This window comes from Manis javanica, chromosome 2, assembly GCF_040802235.1.
Source record: "Manis javanica isolate MJ-LG chromosome 2, MJ_LKY, whole genome shotgun sequence".
NCBI classification, from domain to species: Eukaryota; Metazoa; Chordata; class Mammalia; order Pholidota; family Manidae; genus Manis; species Manis javanica.
Window position 1 is genome coordinate 157829275 of NC_133157.1, and position 13330 is coordinate 157842604.

Below are 13330 nucleotides of genomic sequence, written 5' to 3' on the forward strand. Positions count from 1 at the left end.
TTGAGATCAAAGAAGAAATAAAGATCTAAGGAAAAGGGGTGTATCCTATTTTGCTATCTTTATATAACTCCCACCATAAAAATATATTCTCCTATTTAACAAGGAGGAAAACTAGGGCTATCAGAAATGCACTCAAACTGAGATGTAGTTAGACTCATTATGTAACTATCTTTCCAAAAACAAGAAATAAAATAAATTCAATGTATTTTCTGCAGATTATTTAGATGCCCAAGATGTTTGTTATGTCAAAAAGAACATTAAGCCTTTTTTTAAATGATCATAAAATTGTGCTTTTTATTTATTTAGAATTATGAATCTGATCACCTGGCACATGCCAAAGAAAAATATTTAAATCAAGACTTGGGGAGGGAGGCAACATTAACTTCCTCCACCCCCATTAGTAAAAATTCTACTGGACTAATTTAAACACTGAGTAAATATCTCTACACTGTTAATTATAAATATGATACTGAGCATAAAAAGCAACTGATTCAAAGGGGAGAGGAGGGAAAGAAGAGGAAAGAGGGAGAAAGGCAGAGACAGGGAAAGAGGGAGGGAAGGAGAGAAAGACTGATGGCTGGGTGCCTGATTGAAATGAGAGGGCAGGGGAGGGCAGTTTTCCCAGCACTAGCACTACAAGTGGTAGCTGAGGAGGCATAAAAGCCATGGAATTAACTAGCCTCAAAACTCCAAAAGGAGCTCTAGCATACAGTCATTGTTGGCCCCCAAACTGACTTAGTGTTCCAGATGCTGGGAAGCATCTGACTCCCGCCTGCAAACAACTCCCAGTGACCTTGGGAGGTCTGGAAGTGAATCAGGGCTACAGATGCAGAAGCTTGCCGATTCCTTTTTAAGAAATTACCCTATATTAACAAGCTAATGGGTTAGAATGTGGTGCATCCCAGTCATTTAGCCCTTAATTTTAAGTGACAAAAGCAGAATACAAAAGAGGTAGCCAGTAACTAAAATTGATAGTATCTAAACATGAATATGGACATACATAGGAGGGAATCTGCAAAATAAAAAGGTATGCTGAGACCATAGGATAAAAGGCTTTTTTCTTTGACTCTGTTGCTAAATAATTTTTGCCATTTCAAAAGTGAGTATAAGAAAACGCCAAAGACAAATGATAATCTGTAAGAAAATATTTATAATTTACATCACAAAGAACTAATATAAAAAAAGATCTCAAAATTTGAGAAACAAAGAAGAGATCAAAATCCCTATAAAAAAAAAAGTTTAAAGAACAGTTCTCAGAAAAAGGTCATTTGCTTGTTAACACACAAAAAAAGATGCTTGATGTTAACTCATAATAAGAGAAATGTAAACTAAAACTGCACTAAGATATAATTTCTCATATATCAGATTGGCCAAAATCCAAAAGCTTTGACAATGCACTTGGCTGGTGATGCTATGAGGAAACACACCCTCATATGTTGCTGGTGGAGTAAACACACATGCATTTACCGTTAGAACCAGCAATCTCACTTCTAGGAACCTACCCTGAAGAGAAAGAAATACTGAACATCATGCTCACAGGCTTAGTCATTGCAGAACTGTTTCTGAAAACAGAAGATTGGAAAAAACCCAAATATTCACCAATAAGGAAATGACTGAATAAACTACCCATACAATGAAGTATATATAGTCACGGAAAAAAATAAGTCAGATTTCTATGTACTGATAAGAAGCAGTTTGAGTGATTTCCAGTATATATTGTAAAGGAGTGCAGAGAGCATCAAGAGTCAGGAAAGAGAACTAATAACACTTAACCTGACCTTAGAGCAAGAGCCACCCACTTTTTTGGATAAACTACCTGAGGCTAAGTGCGCCTGCCCTAAATTAGATAACTAGAAGTGGACAACAGCCTGGGGACGCCTGGGGATGTAACCCGTGATAAGTCACATAGACATGCTTGTGTAAGCAAGAGATAACAATTGAAGCGGTCAGGCAACTGACGCGTTCCCTAAAAGGTTACAATGCTTCCCATTGGTTACAATACAGAGTGTGTTTTAAAACTATTGGTTGTAGAAATGCGCGGGCTTCAGTGCAACAGCTGTGAAAATCCTATATAATCCATACCTAAAGTTGCCCTGGGGTCAACTGCTCTGACCTGGCTTGTGTGTCAGGGGAGGTGCTGTCGGCCCCAGCTTGCTGGCTGATTAAAGACTTTGCTTGTACTTACATCTCCGCGCCTGTGTGCTTTGTTCTCTCAGGAAATCCCTGGATTTCCGGACCCTAACATTTGGGGGATCGTTGGGGATCCGAGCGGCTTCCCTGAGAACAAAGGACGGGCTGGAGGCAAGGTCTAATTGTCCGGACGGGGCAGTGTAATTCAAGGGTCCCTCCCTTGTGTCTGCATAAATTGGGAGTTGCCATCCCAAGTCAGGTTAGTGATCCCAAGCTAGGAAGTCCGGGGTGGTATTCCCGGCCCCCAGGTTAATGACCCTGGGTGAAGCCCAGGTAACCAATCCTGGCCCTAGGGTCCGAGTGACTCGGCCTTAGGAAGGCAAATCCGATCGGCAGAAAACTGGCGCCCAAGGAGGAAAGGATTGAGCTTGTCACCCTGCGGCAGTCCAAGTGGAAGCCTTTCGGGAGAATTAAGAGAGTTTTTGAGGATCCTGAAAGTGGTGAGTGTGGTGCGCACCAGAGTGAGAGAAGGACCGGTCCGAGCGAGTGCGATCAGATGTGGTGTGTGTGTTTAGTGTTGTTGTTGATTGTTTTATTGTGTTTTAGTTTATATTCCTTTCTGCGCTTTTCATTTTAAGTTTCTCCTATTTTGAGATTCTCCTGTTCTTTCCGTCCCTCCTTTTTGCCACTAAATCACCCCACGGGCACGGGTCAGGCAATTAAGAGCCATTAGGGTGCCCACCGCTAGAAGACTCCCGTGACAGGATAAGGGGGTCACAGCCACGAATCCCAGATAAATTCGCATCCCCCGCAGAAGAAAAACTGTGCAACGACAGGCACCCATTCACAAGCACATACAACAGTCATCTTGTTTGAAGTGGCATCTTCATCCTTCACCTTTGTCTTCCTCATATTCTTTTTCCTTCTTCTTTCTCACTATGGGCCAGACTCAGGCTACTCCTAAGGGTCTGATCCTTTCCCATTTCTCGAAGGTCAAGGAACGGGCCTTAAATATGAGCCTTGGCATCAAGAAAGATAAGCTCAACACCTTTTGCTCGGCCGAGTGGCCTTCCTTTGGAGTAGGCTTGCCGACCCAAGGGTCTCTTTCCCTGAACCTTATCGGCAAAGTCAAGGCCATTATCTCCCGGCCAGACCCTGGGGGCCACCCTGACCAACTCCCCTATATCCTGGTCTGGGAAAATCTAGCCGAGGATCCTCCATCCTGGCTGAAGCCCTTTTCGGTGGGGAAACCTCACCCTAACCCACTAGAGACCTCCGTCCTTGTTGCTCAAGAAAATTAAAAGCCCTCTGATTGCCGGGCCAAAATCCCGAGTGCGCCACCTGTCCTCCCGGACAGTTCTCCCCTTTACCCCCCTCTGTCGATTGAGCGACCACCCCCGTATGCGGCTCCGTGGGAGGGAGGGGGTGAAGCTGCCGAGGGGGTAGAAAATGAAGTTGGAGAGCCCAGTGGGGGCCAGGTGGCTGCAGCTTCTCCAGACTCTTCAACAAGAGAAGGCAGAAGGCCAGGAAGAGCGAGAGGAAGGCAGTTAAGGCTTCGAGGGACCAGAGAACAAGAAGAGGAGGCTCCCTCCTCCACCTCAGAAGGAGCAGTGCCGGTTCTGCCTGTGCGTGCCATCGGTACAGGCGGTCCAGATGGAGCTCAACAATATCAGTACTGGCCCTTTTCATCTAGTGACCTCTATAATTGGAGGACCCAGAACCCTCCCTTCTCAGAGGACCCAAAGTGTCTTATAGGTCTGGTGGAGTCCATTATGTTTACCCATTGTCCCACATGAGACGATTGCCAGCAGTTGCTCCGCACCCTCTTCACGACAGAAGAGCGAGAGTGTATCCTTAATGAGGCCAGGAAAAATGTTCTCAGAGAAAATGGAAGACCCACCACCCTCCAGCCCATCATTGACGAATCATTCCCGCTTACGCACCCGAATTGGGACTTCGGAACTGCAGAAGGTAGGGAGCGTCTCCGGGTCTACTGCCAGACTCTGATGACCAGTCTCCAGGAGGCCACCAGACGGCCCACTAACCTGGCTAAGGTAAAAACTATTGTTTCAGGGAGAAGGGGAAAGCCCAGCCACGTATCTGGAAAGGCTGTTTGATGCTTACCGGCAGTATACCCCCATAAACCCAGAAGCAGAGGAACATAGATCAGCTGTAGTCCTCTCATTCATCAACCAGGCAGCCCCCGATATCCGGAAGAAACTCCACAAGCGGGAGGACCTAGGGGAGATATCTATTAGGGAAATGCTGCAGCAAGCGGAGAGGGTCTTCAATGCTAGAGAAACTCCGGAAGACAGAAAGGAAAGGCTGAAGAAAGAGAAATGGGAAATGCAAGAGAAAAATAAGAAAGAAGACAGAGAGTTTCAGAGGAAAGAGAACAAGAAGCAGAGGGAAGAGATGGCCAGGATATTCCTGGCTGGGGTGAAAGAGAGCCCTAGGCCACCTCGAAGAACGGGACCCCGCCAGTCCCGACTAGGACGAGACCAATGCGCCCTGTGTAAGAGATATGGACATTGGAAGAGGGAGTGCCCCAAAAAGAGGGAACAGGGAGGAGGGAACCCCATTAAGACCCTGCACCTAGGAGAGGAGAATTGACGGGGACGGGGCTCAGCACCCCTCCCCGAGTCCTGGGTAACCCTGTGTGTGGAGGGGACTCCCATTGGGTTCATGGTAGATACTGGGGCAGAATATTCAGTACTCAACCAGGCCCACAGTCCCCTGAACCCAGGACGCACAAGCATAGTCCAGGGAGCGACAGGGTCCAAGAAATGTGCCTGGACCACCAACAGAAAAGTAGACCTAGGAAGGCATCAGGTCTCTCACTCATTTCTGGTCATACCTGAGAGCCCCGCACCATTGTTAAGCAGAGACTTACTAACCAAAGTCGGGGCGCACATCCATTTTGAACCCGAAGAGATAAAGATCATGGACAAAGAAGGGCAGCCCCTACAACCGGTGCATGTGTTGACTCTGTCCCTGGCCAATGAACATCATCTGTTTCAGGCGGATCTAGAAGAGGGGGGCCAGGGAGAAATGGACTCTTAGTTGCAGGAGTTTCCTTCCGCATGGGCCGAAACTGGAGGAATTGGTCTCGCCAAACATCTACCCCCGGTTGTTGTTCAACTCAAAGCTGTGGCCCTACCCATCCAGGTCCAGCAGTATCCAATATCAGAAAAGGCTAGGAAAGAGATAGCACCCCATATCCACAGACTGTTGGAGACAAGAATCCTTAAAACCTGCCGATCTGCATGGAATACGCCCCTGCTTCCGGTAAGGAAGCCTGGCAGCGGAGATTACAGACCGGTGCAAGACTTGCGAAAGGTCAATGAAAAGGTAGAGGACATCCACTCTACAGTGCCCAACCCTTACACCCTACTCAGCCACCTGCCACCCTCACATGTGTGGTATACTACTCTGGACCTGAAAGATGCCTTCTTCAGTATCCCACTTTCTGAAGTTAGTCAGCCTTTGTTTGCCTTTGAGTGGCAGGAGTCAGGGGGAAGAAGAAAAGGGCAGCTTACCTGGACTAGACTGCCACAGGGCTTCAAGAACTCTCCCACCTTATTCAATGAAGCCCTAAGCCAGGACCTGGAGCACTTTCGCAGGAGCCACCCCCGCATGACACTGCTGCAGTTTGTAGATGACCTGTTGCTGGCCATAGAAACCCATGAGGAGTGTGAAGAAGCCACAGAAAACTTGCTAGCTGAACTAGGCGAACTGGGATATCGAGCCAGCGCCAAGAAGGCCCACATCTGTCAGAGGTCAGTAGTCTACCTGGGGTACAAAATATCTAATAGAGCCAGATGGCTAACACAGGCCATGAAACAAACCATCTTGACTATCCCCGTCCCTTCCTCACCCCGGGGAGTGAGGGAATTTCTTGGCTCAGCCAGGTTCTGCAGGCTCTGGATTCCAGGGTACACAGAAATAGCCCGACTGCTATATGAGGCGACCAGAGAAAGGTCGGGCTGGCAATAGAATCAAGAACAACAAGAGGCCTTTGACAGACTGAAAGAATCCCTCCTCCGAGCCCCCGCCCTATCTCTGCCAGACCTGGAAAAACCCTTCATCCTATTTGTATATGAAAAGAAGGGAGTGGCTAAAGGAGTCCGGGCTCAGCAGCTGGGCCCGTAGAAAAGACCTGTGGCCTATTTGTCCAAGCAGCTAGACCCAGTGGCCTCCGGATAGCCACCTTGTCTGTGTATCCTAGCAGCCATTGCTCTACTAGTAAAAGAAGCAGATAAGCTGACTTTTGGCCAGAACCTGAGGGTAACAGCCCCACATACTGTAGAGAGGATCCTCAAGCATCCTCCAGGAAAATAGATGACGAACGCAAGACTCACCCACTACCAAGGGCTCCTACTAGATTCTCCACGAATTGCCTTCTCTGACCCGGTGACCCTGAATCCTGCCACCCTTCTGCCGGACCCAGATCTGTTGACCCCCATCCACGACTGTAGAGACATCCTTTCTGAAATTATCCAGGTGCGAGCAGACCTGAAAGACACACCATTACCGAACTGTGAGCTAAACTAGTATACAGATGAGAGCAGCTTTGTGCAGGAGGGGGTCAGGAGAGCAGGAGCAGCAGTAGTAACCCACGAAGGAGAAGTTGTCTAGAGCACAGCTCTGCCCCCTGGCACCTCAGCACAGAAGGCAGAACTTATTGCTCTCGCTGAGGCCCTGGAAAGAGCAGAAGGCAAGCGAGCCAACATCTACACAGATAGCAGGTATGCCTTTAGCACTGTCCATGTCCATGGTGCCATCTACTGAGAAAGAAGATTCCGTTCCACAGAAGAGAAAGGACTGAAGAATCTGCAAGAAGTCCAAAGACTACTGGCCGCTATAGAAAAACCAAAGGCAGTAGTGGTTATACATGTACCGGGCCACCAACCAAAGAAGACACCTGAAGCTATCGGCAACAACTATGCTGATGTGGAAGCTAAGAGGGCGGCCCTCTCGGACTCCCTTGTACTTACAGCCCTCGAGATACCTATACCTGAACTGCCCGCCCTGCCACCCAAACCTGAGTATTCCCCTCGGGATCTTGAGTAGATTAGGAAACAAGAATCGAGAAAAGTGTTTGGGGAGGGAAATTAGAGTAGGAACCAAGAAGGTAGATTGATTCTGCCAGAAGTATTAAGACAGTACATGCTTGCTAATCTGCATAAGTTCACCCATCTAGGCTGGAAAAAGCTGCTCAGCCTTTTCCAGTCTGCGCAGTTAGTGTTTCCCCACCAGAATGAGGCAGCTCATCAGATCACGAAAGAATGCAGTAGCTGTGCAATGCTAAGACCAGCCCCAAGAGGGCCGCACCCAGCAGGTACCTAGAAAAGGGGGAGGGCTCCAGGGAAGAATTGGGAAATAGACTTCACCGAAATAAAACCAGAGAAGTATAGATATAAGTATTTGCTAGTTATAGTGGATACCTTCTCTGAGTGGGTAGAGGCTTTTCCAACCAAGCATGAAACTAGCCAGGTAGTAGCAAAAAGATTAATTGAAGAAATCGTCCCCAGATATAGAGTCCCTGAAGCCATAAATTCCGATAACAGCCCAGCTTTCGTTAGCAAAGTCCTGCAAGGACTAGCCCTAGCTTTAGGAGTAGATTAGAAGTTGCATTGCGCTTATAACCCACAAAGCTCTGGGAAGGTAGAAAGAATGAATCAGACCCTAAAAGAGACCCTTTCTAAATTGGTATTAGAGACTAGCGGGGACTGGGTGACCCTCCTTCCCTTAGCCATCTTCCGTGCTTGGAACTCCCCCTATGTACATGGTTTAACTCCATTTGAGACCCAGCCCCTGACTATCTGAATGTGTTGCAAGCTCTTGCTAAAGTGCAGCAAGAGATCTGGCCCCTGATCAGAGCATATTATGAAAGTGAGAAAATTCCAAGCCCGGAACATGGCATAGTCCCAGGGGATATGGTATGAGTCAAGAGACACCAAGTGAGGACTCTCGAGCCCAGGTAGAAGAGACCTTACGTTGTGTTGTTTACCACCCCCACTGCTCTCAAAGTTGATGGTATCGCTCCATGGGTGCACCACACCCACGTTCAGAAGGTCCTACCTTGTAATGATCTTAGGACCCGAAAGGAAGAATAGAAAGTGCAGCAGCATCCTGCCAATCCCCTAAAACTATGCTTAAGCTGACGATGAAAGAGATACTGCTAATAAGCTCCTTAATATAGACCTTCACGGGAGCCACATCTGTAGAGATCAAAGGCACCAACCCCCATCAACCATGGAACCTGACCTAGATGCTGATTGATCCCGACAATAGGGAGGTCATCAACTCCACACGACGCATTGCGCCACTCGAAACCTGGTGGCCTGACCTGCATTTCTGCTTTCGGCAGATCAACGTAGTTTACCGATCCGTCCCTCCAAATTTAGCTCACTCCCATGGGTTTTATGCTTGCCCAGAAACAGGTAAAGGAAGGCACTGCGGGGGTGTGGATCCTACTTCTATTGTGCCAGCTGGGACTGTGTAACCTCGAACAATAGGGATTAGAGATAGAAAGTCACAAAAATCGATTCTGTCAAATTTTCTTATGTCAACAAGGGCATCCCTCGTCACCAGCCTATGGCCCTTTACAAAGACAAGGCTTGTGACCGAAGGGACCAAGATTAGACAAGAGTTCAATTCACCGAGATGAGTAGAAAGACTGAAGTATCGCACTGGATAAACAGACTAGAATGGAGAATAGTGTACTATAAATATGGGGGGCATATCAGCTCGACCCTTGTCATTAAATTAACTGTGTCAACTCCCACCATCGCCGTAGGTCCCAACCCAGTTATAAATCCCCAGAAACCTTCAATCCAGGACAAAGGCCCTAGCAAACCCCAGAAACCTTCAATCCAGGACAAGGGCCCAAGCAAAAAAGATGAGAAAATGCCAACCAGAACGCTTGCCCCAGAGCCCACAAAAGGACCAAGTCCATCAACCGCTGAGTTAGGGACCCAGCATGCTCCCTCCGGGTTAGATAATCCCATGTGGGAAATGGTGCAGGCGGTAGTAGAGACTCTTAACCACACCACTTCCTCCCTCACCGATCCCTGTTAGCTATGCTATCCAGGTTCACCCCCTTTTTATGAAGCAGTCGAGATAAATGGCTCCTACACTATCAACAACTCCCATCCCACTTACTGGGAGGGGAGACCGTGGGGACTTACGATCGCTCAGGTCTCAGTCGCTAGGATGTGTGTAGGCACAGTCCCGATGACCAAGAGCCAGTTATGCTCCTCCTATAATAACAATAAGTAGGAGCAAAAAAAGTAGATTATACCCTCCTCAAGTTAGTGGCTCTGTTCAAAGACGGGCCTCACCCTAGCCCTATCCACCTCTGTGTTCAATGCTAACAGTGAGTTTTGTGTGATTGTAGCCATTTTACCTCACTTAATATATCATTCTCATGAATCCCTCCTTTCTTTTTAGGAAGAAGTGCTGACCCCCCACCGGAAAAAAAGAGAGAGCCTGTTACTTCCCTGACCATTAAAGTTCTCCTCTCCCTAGAGATAGCAGGGACAGGCACTAGAGTCGCAGCCCTTGTAACCTGGGAAAAGGGGCTCACAGCCCTGAGGCTGGCAATCGATAAGGACCTAGAACAACTCCGACAGACAATGTCAGACCTAGAGCAATCCCTCACTTCCTTGTCAGAGGTAATCCTACAAAACCGAGGAAGCCTGGACCTCCTGTTCTTAAGAGAAGGTGGGCTGTGCACAGCCTTAAAAGAAGAGTGCTGTTTCTATGTAGACAAAACTGGTGCAGTCAGAGAGTCCCTGGCCAAGCTAAAAAAGATCTAGAGAAGCGGCGTAAGGAATATGAAAGCAGTGAAGGCTAGTTTGAGTCTTGGTTCAAACACAAGCCATGGTTTGCTACCCTCCTCTCGGCCATTGCGGGGCCACTGGTCATCCTGCTGTTGTTGCTTACAATCAGTCCGTGCATAATAAACAAGTTGCTTAAGTTTGTACGAGAAAAGTTTGACACCGTCCAACTCCTGGTCCTTCGCCAAAAATATCAGGCCCTAGATACCGCTGAGAAAGATTCCTCAGTCTGATCAAGAAAAGGGGGGAAATGTAAAGGAGTGCAGAGAGCATCAAGAGTCAGGAAAGAGAACTAATAACACTTAACCTGACCTTAGAGCAAGAGCCACCCAGTTTTTTGTATAAACTACCCGAGGCTAAGTGCGCCTGCCCTAAATTAGATAACTAGAAGTGGACAACAGCCTGGGGACGGCTGGGGATGTAACCCATGATAAGTCACATACACATGCTTGTGTAAGCAAGAGATAACAATTGAAGCGGTCAGGCAACTGACGCGTTCCCTAAAAGGTTACAATGCTTCCCACTGGTTACAATATAGAGTGTGTTTTAAAACTATTGGTTGTAGAAATGCGCGGGCTTCAGTGCAACGGCTGTGAAAATCCTATATAATCCTTACCTAAAGTTGCCCTGGGGTCGACTGCTCTGACCCGGCCTGTGTGTCAGGGGAGGTGCTGTCGGCCCCAGCTTGCTGGCTGATTAAAGACTTTGCTTGTACTTACATCTCCGTGCCTGTGTGCTTTGTTCTCTTGGGAAATCCCCGGATTTCCGGACCCTAACAATATTAAGTAGGAAAAAAATGCACAGCAATATATATAAAATGCTACCTTTTATATCAGGAAGGAGATAAATTTTTAAAAATACTTATTGTAAGAATATATAATTTATCCTCCTTTTGCCCCATGGTCCCAAGCACATAAGCCGGTGAGAATTATGCCTGGGTTTGCCTGGGGCTTGACTGGGCTTACCCCGCTTTATACATCCCGACCCTCCCCCAAGGCAACAGGCCCAGCGGATCCGCCACAATAAAAGGCACCACGCTGCTGCCCTCTCTCTCTCTCTCTGTGTCTCTCTGTCTGTGTCTCTCTGTCTCCCTCTCTCTCTCTGCTGTCTCTCTCTGTCCCTCTGTCCCTCTCTCTCCCTCTCTCTCTCTCTCTGTCTCTCTGTCCCTCTCTCTCTCTCTCTCTCTTTGCTCTCTGCTCTCTCTCTCTCCCCACTTCTCTGCTCTCTCTGTCCCACTGCTCTCTCCCTCTCCCTCTCTCTCTCTCTCTCTCTCTCTCTCTCCCTCTCTCTCCCCACCCCCCTCTGGGGCAGCCACTTTCTCATTCAGATAATAAAGTCTCTTGCGTGGGCCCGTGTCTCCCGAGTCCTTTTGGGTAAGGAGGGTCGCAACGAGATACCCTTTCACATATATGTGTGTATATTTGTTTATCTATCTTCTTTCTTCAGAAACTTTGGAAAGGTAAACCAGAAATGAACACTAATAGAGTTAGCATAGGGAAGTAGAAAGCAGGAAACGGGAAGAGAAATGATGCGGTGGAGCAAGACTTACCTGAATATACCTATTTATATAGTTTTGACTTTTGACCCATGTAAATGTTTTAAATGTTCAAGAAATAGATTAAATTAAATTTAAAAAGGGAATACAATCCCAAAGCTGAGAAAAAACAGAAATAGACATAATTCTATATCAAATGAGTACCATACTGATACAAAGCAAAACTTACTTTCAAGTGACTTTTGAACAGACTTTTGGACTATACATTTCTTATTGGGATATATAGTGTAAGTACTAAAAGAACCACCAAAAAAATCCTTGAAATACATTTAGTGTTTTTTATAAATGTAATAGTATGGTAATGAGGTTAGGGCAGGGACATGGGACAAGCATCATGGTTAACTTTTCCTTCCTTTGATGAAAAATGCCAAGATAAAAACAGTATAGTAAGAACAGGAGGGACACCATCCTAAGGCTAAGATTCCATTTTAAAAGCCAGGGAGTCAGGAGATAAGATAAGATTCCTAACATATTCCTTGGTAATCAGCCAACAACCTATAATAAGGCAAGGCAACCAGTCTTAACTGATACATTCCTAGTCCTTAAGGGTAACTACTATCTTGGAGAAGAATGGGATCAATGAATTCCTTGTGTTAAGTTTATCTTACAGAATATCTAGAGGACTGACTATGGATGGTGACAAAATGTCTCTCGCCAGAGGCAGACATCCTGGGACCACATATCAAGCCTACTTACCACCATCGCCTCCACCCTTTGCCCCATTATTTAAAGCCTTAAAAATCAGAATCCTGAGCCCTTAAGTGCACCTCCTTTCTGAGGTTGACTGCACTCCCTTTTCTTCAAGTGTGTACTTTTTGCCTTAAATAAAGACTTCTCACTGCTCAACTTATTGCATCTTGTCTCTGTACTCTTCCAGTGGCAAGCATCTTAGTTACTTTGTTATTTCATTCTATTTTCCTTAAGCACAAGTCCTCACTTTGTCTCTGTTCTACTCCAAACAAGTAGGGAGGGGCTACTAAAATCTCTGATTTGAGCTTGCAAGTTCCCATTGCCTGGGTGACCTGGACAGAAATACAGCCATGTGCTCATGCTCTTTAGTAGCCTGCCTGAAAATCTCCTTTCTTTGCCTCTGGGAAGTTCTCAGAACATAATCTCACTCCATCCAGTGCTCTGTGACTTCCCCAAATCCTGGGGGTGGTAGGAGCTTAGTTCCCACGCCATGCAGAGTCAAGCAGACACTGGATGGCAGGTGACCCTGGCTTTAGGAGTAGGCAAAAGATTTGCCCTATACCCAGCAAGTGTTCAGTGAGCTTCCTCTGCTCTTCCTTACTCTCTGCTTCCTGCAAGGCAGCTGCCATTCCCTGCTACTCTTGCTTTAATGAATGACTTCCCTACGTACACTCATCCCACCTGCTTGAGAATTCTTTCTCATTCAGAGTCAGGAACCTCCCCCATCAAGGCTGAGGTTTCACCTAGTGTGCAGGTAGAGACCTCCCCAGATGCAGCTGCTGACAACAGTTATTACTGGATATTGTAATTTTGAAACCCTTTTATGTATCTACTAAGACCAAGTAAATAAATTTTATTATTTGAAAAAAATTTCCAGTAAAAGAGATAAAAATATAAAACCATCAAGTTAAGAAAACCTAATAATGTTAAATTTTTTATATTGTTTTTATTGAAATGTAATTCAAATAACACAAAATTAAGCTATTTCAAGTGTAAAATTCAGTGGTTTTTAGTATATTCACAGAATTGTACCAACATCAACACTATCCCAAAAGGAAACCCCATATTCATTAGCAGTCACCCCCATCCCCCTTCCCCAACCCCTAGCAAC

The 13330-nt window shown here is 46.5% G+C and overlaps 1 long non-coding RNA gene across 1 annotated transcript in view; it reads left to right on the forward strand.

Moving 5' to 3' along the window:
* Positions 1-2174: 2174 nt before the first annotated feature.
* The window catches only part of LOC140845335 (uncharacterized), a 33705-nt gene continuing 22549 nt past the window's right edge, over positions 2175-13330 (forward strand). The window contains exon 1 of the long non-coding RNA XR_012124116.1: positions 2175-2630. This is a non-coding gene — a long non-coding RNA (uncharacterized lncRNA). The remainder of the gene's footprint in view (positions 2631-13330) is intronic.